Below are 8,477 nucleotides of genomic sequence, written 5' to 3'. Positions count from 1 at the left end.
TTTTAATAAACGAATCATTAAAACAAAAGCAATTGCACAATCTGAAGTGTTTAAAAATTGATGTACAGAGATATTGTTATTATAAACAGACAATGGTGCCCTCTGGTTTCTTGTGTAAGAGCCTTTGTACATCGTCTGCATCCTTAGAGAAAAATGCATTGATACTAATGGGCTTAACAAGTGTTTCTCAACTCCAGGCCTGAGGGACCCCCAAAGGTCATGTTTTCAGGATCTCCTATAGTAAGAACACCTGGGGCAATGTCTGAGGCATCGACAATAATTATATCACCTGTGCAATGCAATGCAAATCCTGAAAACATGGCCTGTTGGGGGTCCCTGAAGACTGGAGTTGAGAAACACTGGTCTAGACGATAAGACTTTTTCTCTGCTCGTTGGAGAAAATACAGAGGATGTGAATTTATATACCGGCATCTTCCCTGCCAAACTGAGAATGTTAGTCATGCACAGAACACCTAAGTGACCTCACCTGACATGGTTTATGTTTTTACTATGTGCTGGAAATTACTTATGCACCAAAGCCGTGGCTGCCACGTTTTTGTTGCCGGCAGTCTTGATTCTCGATCCCCTACTTCTTCCCATAGGGTGTGCACACAACCTACCTCTTAAAGGACCAGTGTGCACACCCAGCTTTTACATCCTTGTCCAAACAGGACTAGCTCCTGTTTATTTTAGACACCCTCCCTAACTGGAGGATGCCTGAGCAATTTGTCTCTCTAGTGTGCAAAGATCTTGCATTGTTCTGACAGTTCTCCCGGTTTTGATTTGTGCCTGCTCCACTCAGCTTTCCTGTCTTTTCCATTCCTGACTTCAGCTTGTTTATTGACCATGCTTTCACTGTCTGCTGCCCTGACCCTTGGCCTGATTCCCCAAAACACAAGAATTGCACCTGTCCTGACCTCTCTCTACAACCATGTCTCTGTCTACTCAAGTACTATGTTACGGTAACCCTTACCAGCATGCGTCAGCAGCCTTATAACCAAGACTACTTCTGAGGTAACGGTCAGGTCTCCCCTGCAGAACGGACCAGATCCCATTGGTGGGGTTTAATGGGTGAAATTAGGTGACCCCAGGTACTCCCCCAGGGCTATTCACAGAGGGGAAGGAAACAGCAACACTGTCACCCAGCATCAGCGTCGAGTAGTACACCAGGGGAATAACCATGTCCTCAAGGGAATTGCAGGTGCAGGCAGTTGAAATCTGATCACATCTGCCTCGTTTTTTATCCCCTCGCCCCCCCCCCCCGAAATAAGCTTCAGTTGGCATAGAGATAATGTCAAAGCAGAAATGAGTAAGTAGCATAGAAAAGTAGTTTAAAGTATAAAACCTACTTTGAAATGTTTACAAACACTTTCATTAACTATGTTTGTGTAAAATGGACAGGGATACAACCCCTTTAGGCCTCCTGTCCACGGGCGAGTTGTCATTGCGTTATCCGCGGCAATAATCCGGCAGCAGGTAATGAAGTGAATGCTTTCCATAGACTAACTATGGAAAGTGCAGCCCAACATCCACGAGCGGAGAATCACAGCGATTCTCCGCTTGCGGGATTCAAATCGCGGCATGCGATTTGACACAATTTGACGCAGTGAGCCTATCTATTAGATAAGCTCACCATGGAGACCTGTCTAGAATTTTGCTAGTGATATTCCGCCCCGGCCGTGGACACCTAGCCTTAACATGCAGCTGTAGTTTTCACATCTAGTGTTAACAGCCCAGTGATATGTCTTTAGGAGGACCTTTATACTAATTATGAAAATCTGCTATGATTTTTACTTTAAAGGGTCACTCGAGTGATTTTTTTAGATTCATTATGTAGCTAGTCCCTCGGTATATATGTCAGCTAGTATTATCTTGTTTAGTTACTCCTTTCTATCTGAATATTCCGGGAATCTTCTCTTCAGCTGGGTTTGGTGATCTCATTGTGACCGCTTGGGAATTACTTCGCTTTCTGTTCTCTCAAGATGTCACTATTTCAGTCACTGTAATTCCTGTATGATGAAACTGCATGGACTGTACCACACATGCTCTTCATGGGGAAGGGAGGGAGGGGGGGCAAAATCTCCAATTGCAGTTAGTGATGCTATTAGAGGCTCCTGTCACAGCTAAAATGAAGAAGATTATAGTTGATCCTCCTTGACTGTATACTTATGGCTTTAAGAGAACATAAAGGGTAATGATCAAACTGAACTCCCAGCAGACAGAGATGGTATTGGCTCTGGCTGGTCATATGATACTATGCTGATGCATCATGGGATTGCTAGTACAGCATAAAGAGAAATCTAGCAAACAAGATAATGTCTGAAAAAAGCAGCCAAGTAGTGACACTACAAGTGCTTACACTATTTGTAACCCTTTAACAAAATAGCATAAACAGTAATTCTATATTATAATTTAATTATTTGAAATGATCCCTATACAACACGAAACCTTCCAAATCAGATCTCTGACTTTTTTCACTTTCTTCACTTAGCCTTCCAGTAGCAGCTTGCAAGGATTTACAGCAGTGTATATTCTGTCAGTACTGATTGGAATTGGCAGCCAGTGTTTGCAGTACATTGAGAGTAGATAGCAATATGCTCATATGCTGTCATTTATTGCAAGAGGGGATGAGAAGAGAGCAGAGAGAGATGCTCACACTATTTAAAAGCATTTCAGGGGTTATAAAGTTGGAGGCTTGCCTAAAACAGACCACAGTTTAATGGAAGCAGGTGTATAACTGGCTTAGGTATACAAGGCTGTGAGTACACAAGTACTTAGTCTATGTCTGTTATCTCAATCAGAACCATATTGTTACAACACACTATATGCATTACAGAATAAAAGGAACGGGAAAATCAATGTAGCTAAATAAAGATGTAAAAAAGGCAATAGACAACAAAAATCAAGCATTTAAACTACTAAAACAAGAAGGCAGCGAAGAAGCACTAAAAAGGAAAAAAAAATATGTACAAGAGAGATAAAAGCAGCAAAGGTGGAGACAGAGAGAATCATTGTCAAAGAGAGTAAAATAACCCTAAACCATTCTTCACCTATTTAAATAGTAAAAAGATTAAACCTGTTGGTCCTTAAACTTTAACTTATTAAAGTAATGAGGTAAAAAATCATAGATGGGTGATGAGGAGAAAACAAAGATATAAAAGTTTTTTTTTCTACAGTCCATTCACTCAGGAAAATGAAATGTCAAGTGAAATACAAAGTGATAGAGTAAACTCTCCATTAAATGTCTCCAATGTTATTGGTTTAAAGGATAAAATTTATGAATAAACATAGCATATTAGTTAGATAATTTAATTGCAATTGAAGAGATAATAAGTACAAGTTAGAGATAATTATATCGGTTTAAGACCTTAGTCAGACGGGCGTTTTTTCGCGCGATTTGCGGATCGCATGACGGATGCGCATCCGCAAATCACGTGACCGATGCCCGAAAATCTGCTCCTAGCCGCGTTTCATTAGAAACGGGCTGGAGCTGTCCAGCGCATTGCATTCAATGGAGCCGGCAATACAGCCGACTCCATTGAAAGCAATGGGCTGCCGGCGTGCGCGGGATGAATTGTTGGGAAGGGCTTAAATATATAAGCCCTTCCCTGCAATTCATCCAGAAAAGTGTTAAAATAAAAAATATATACATACTCACCTGCTCCCGGCAGCCGGAGTTCTGCGCGGCTGGCCTGCAGTGGGTGTGAAAGGGGTGTGAGTCAGACCGCGCGGAACTCCGGCTGCCGGGAGCAGGTGAGTATGTATATATTTTTTATTTTAACACTTTTCTGGATGAATTGCAGGGAAGGGCTTATATATTTAACCCCTTCCCGACAATTCATCCCGCGCACGCCGGCAGCCCATTGCTTTCAATGGAGTCGGCTGTATTGCCGGCTCCATTGAATTCAATGGGCAAACATCGTTCTTCTCTGCCACAGCTGTTACAGCTGTGGCAGAGAAGAATGATTTGTCTTCTATATGTTCTCAATGGGGTCGGCGCTGCTGCCGCCGGCCCTATTGAGCGCATATAGTAAAGAGAACAGGAATCGCAGATCGCAGATAGGTGCGATCTGCGATTCCTTTCTATAATTTATCGGACGAGCGCATAAAAAGCGCTCATGTGTCCGATACCATTGCAAAGCAATGGTTTTAAAAAATCGCCGGACGCATGCGCAAATCGCGCAAAAAAACGCCCGTCTGACTAAGGCCTTAAGAAATATGTTGAATAATCTATAGCATCCCCTGCGAGGGAAAACCTAAGTGAAACAAACAATCTTGTTTGCTTCTTGAATAAAGAGTTTTGAAACTAAATGTCTCCAATGTAACCCAGGAGGAAGTGCAGAGTCACCTTAAAAAGATAAAAATAGGCATACACCCCATGGTTCTTAGGGAATTAAGTAATGTGATAAACCTTTGCTTCTTATATTTAAAGGGCTTATCCAGAGTTAGAAAAACAAGGCTCCTTTTTTCCAACATGGCACTATCCTTGTCCATAGGGTTTTGTGTGGTATTACAGCTCAGCTCCATTGAAGTGAACAGGAGCTGGGCTGCAGTACTAGACACAACCCATGGACAAGGGAGACGCTGTGTTTTGGAAAAAGCAGCCATGTTTTTCTAACCCTGGATAACCCCTTTATGGACTCTATAGGGACAGGGTGTATTTCACTGGATTACCACAAAGCAAATGTGGTGCCAGTATTCAAAAAGGGACCAAAAAGTAAACCTGGAAACTATAGGCCAGTAATTCTAATTTCTCTTGTGTGTAAAATATTTGAAGGGTTTCTAAGAGATGCTATCCTGGAGTACCTCAATGAAAATACCTGCATAACTCTGTATCAGCATGGATTTATAAGGGGTCGCTCCTGTCAAATCAGTCTAAATAGCTTCTACAAGGAGGTAAGTTCTATACTGGACCACAGAGAGTCATTGAATCCATATATCTTGATTTTTCCAAAGCATTTGATACTGTGCCACATAAAAGGTTGGTATATAAAATGAGAATGCTTAGTCTGGGCGAGAAGGTATGCAAGTAGGTAAGTAACTGGTCAGTGATAGGAAGCAGAGCATGATTATAAATGGTACATACTCTGATTGGGTCACCGTTACTATTGGGGTACCACAGGGGGCAGTACTAAGTCCTATTCTTTTTAATATATTTATTAATCAACTGGTAGAAGAATTGCACAAAAAATATCAATATTTGCAGATGACACAATACTATGCAAAATAATTAACACAAGAGTGGACAGAATGCGGTTGCAAATGGATCTGGACAAGTTGGGGGTTTGGGCAGAAAAGTGGCAAATGAGGTTTAATCCCTTAACACTGCAGGGTGTACATTTATGTCCTGGAGGTTCGGAGTTTGTATGGAGGTAGATCAGGGGTCAATCCCGCTCCATACAATCCGGGTGCTGGCTGTTTCTTACAGCTGACACCCGCCCCCAGCAGCTCTAATCAGTAACGCCGCTAATTGGAGCTGCTAACTCTTTAAATGCCGATTCTGATAGCAGCATTTAAATGCCGCAGTGGATGTTTGTGGGTTCTGTACTGCTCCCTGTGATAAGATCGTGAGGTGCCCTGCGGTTGGCATAGATTGCCTGTCAGATCGCAGTATAATGTAATACTATGTAATACTAAAAACAAAATAATGTAAAAATTAGTTTAAAAGTTTTATGAATTATTAAAAATAAAAGGTAATAAAAGTAAAGAAAACCCCTTTTGCCATACTTATAATACAAAAAAATCTAAATAAAAAGAATATATTTGGTATTGCTACATCCATAAATGTCTGATTTATCAAAGTAATGGATTATTTACCCCAGATGGTGAATGTCGTCAGAAAAAAATAATAATGCCATAACTGCGCTTTCTCGGTCACCCCATCTCCAAGAAAAAAATTAATAAAAAGGAATCTAAAAGTCAGGGTACTCCAATATGGAACCAATAGAAACGACAGGATATCCAGCAAAAAACGAGCCCCTGCACAACTATGTCAATGAAAAAGTAAAAAAAGTTATGGCTGTCAGAAGATGTGGGCAAAAAATAGTTTAAAAAAATAAAATATCTTTAGAAATAAATTTAAGTAGTACAGCAAAAAAACTATATAAATTTGGTATCGTACTAATCGTATTGAATCATATAATAATTTTATAATATGATATAATAATTAATAAAGTTATCATGTCATTTTTGCTGCAGTGTGTACAACGTAGAAACAAGACTCCCCCCCCCCAAGATGGAGGAATTTCGTTTTTTGTCCATTTCACTCCACTTAAAAAATTTTTATAAGTTTTTCGTACATCAAATAGTACAACTGAAAAATACAACTCATCCTGCAAAAAACAAGGCCTCAAACATCTACGTTGATGGATAAATAAAAGAGTTATGATGTTTGAGTTATGAAGAGCGTGCAGGAAAAAACTAAAAAAGAAATTAAAAAAAGGGCTGCGTCCTTCAAGGGGTTAACGCTGATAAATGTAAGGTTATGCACATGGCAGGGAAAGTACATGTCACTGTTACACACTGAATGGGAAACCACTGGGCAGAACTAACATGGAAAAGGACTTGGAGATTTTACATAACTGTAAGCTTAACTGGAACAACCCGTGTCAGGCAGCTGCTGCCAGAGATCTCTCCCATTAACCGTTTATACCCAGGACTGTGACTGTAACAAGGGGGCCTCCTCTGCGTCTAGAGCAGGGGTGTCAAACTCATTTTCACTGAGGGCCACATCGGGCTTATGGTGACCTTCAAAGGGCCGATTGTAAGACAGTATAGTAAGGGCTTGTTCACACAAGCGTATTTGCGTACATAATATGCAGTGAATAGAAGCCATTGATTTCAGTGAGTTCAGTCACATGATGTACATTTTCACACAGCATGACCTATTTTGTTGCGTACTACGCACCCCAATAGGCCATTGAAGTGAATGGGCCGTGCAAATATGTGGTGAATGCGCAGGAAACCTATGTATTCACTGCATATTTGGGCACCATCTCAGTGGCCCCATCTGCGTTCTTTTTTCCGTGCCTAAATATGCAGGCATTAGCAATTTTTGATTGCGCAAATACACAGCGTATTTGTGCTACCGAAATACCCATGTGAACAAGCCCTAATGGTGACCCCCCCAGCAGCCACCATTATCCCCCCCCCTCTCAGCAGCCACCATTAACCCCCCCCTCTCAGCAGCCACCATTAACCCCCCCCTCTCAGCAGCCACCATTAACCCCCCCCTCTCAGCAGCCACCATTAACCCCCCCCTCTCAGCAGCCACCATTAACCCCCCCCTCTCAGCAGCCACCATTAACCCCCCCCCTCTCAGCAGCCACCATTAACCCCCCCCCCCTCTCAGCAGTCACCATTAACCACCCCTCTCAGCAGCCACCATTAACCCCCCCTCTCAGCAGCCACCATTAACCCCCCCTCTCAGCAGCCACCATTAACCCCCCCCTCTCAGCAGCCACCATTAACCCCCCCCTCTCAGCAGCCACCATTAACCCCCCCCTCTCAGCAGCCACCATTAACCCCCCCCCTCTCAGCAGCCACCATTAACCCCCCCCTCTCAGCAGCCACCATTAACCCCCCCCTCTCAGCAGTCACCATTAACCACCCCTCTCAGCAGCCACCATTAACACCCCCCCCCCCCAGCAGCAACCATTAATACCATTAACACCCCCCTCGGCAGCAACCACTAAATCCCCCCCTAAACCACATACTTACCTCCTCCTTGCTGTCTGCGCTGCTTCCCCTCCGCTCACATATTAACATTTTCCACATCACTTCTGCTTATTCAGCAGTTCCAGCAGCCTGATTGGTTGTTTGGGTTGGCTGATTCACCAAGCAACCAATCAGGTTGCTGGAATTGCTGAATAGGGCGGAAGTGTTGTGAAAAATGTTAATATGCCAGCGGGGAGCTGCAGCACTCCAGCTGGTAATAGCTTAGTGGTGAGCAGCGTCGGCACGCCGCGGGCCACATGAAACGAGGCAGCGGGCCGGATTCGGCCCGCGGGCCTTGTGTTTGACACATGTGGTCTAGAGGAAAGGTTTCTACACCGACATAGAAGGGGATTCTCTACTGTAAGAGCAGTGAGAAACTGTGGAACTCTCTGCCTGAGGATGTGGTGACGACAAATTCGATAAAAGAGTTTAAGAGGGTCCTGGACACCTTTCTTGAGCGATACAATATTATAAGTTCTACTTACTGATTGCATCAGAAAGGTTGTTGATGCAGGGATTATTCTGACTGATATATTTGGAGTTGGGAAGGATGTTTTTTTTCCTAAAATGAGCATTATTGGTTTCTACCTCAGGCCTTAGTCAGATGGGCGTTTTTTCGCGCGATTTGCGGATCGCATGACGGATGCGCATCCGCAAATCGCGCGACCGGTGCACGCAAGTCGCCCGAAAATCTGCTCCTAGCCGCGTTTCATTAGAAACGGGCCGGAGCTGTCCAGCGCATTGCATTCAATGGAGACGGC

The sequence above is a fragment of the Eleutherodactylus coqui genome, chromosome 1 (assembly GCF_035609145.1).
Source record: "Eleutherodactylus coqui strain aEleCoq1 chromosome 1, aEleCoq1.hap1, whole genome shotgun sequence".
NCBI lineage: Eukaryota > Metazoa > Chordata > Amphibia > Anura > Eleutherodactylidae > Eleutherodactylus > Eleutherodactylus coqui.
The sequence above is the reverse complement of the archived record's forward strand: the minus strand, read 5'-3'. Positions refer to the sequence as shown.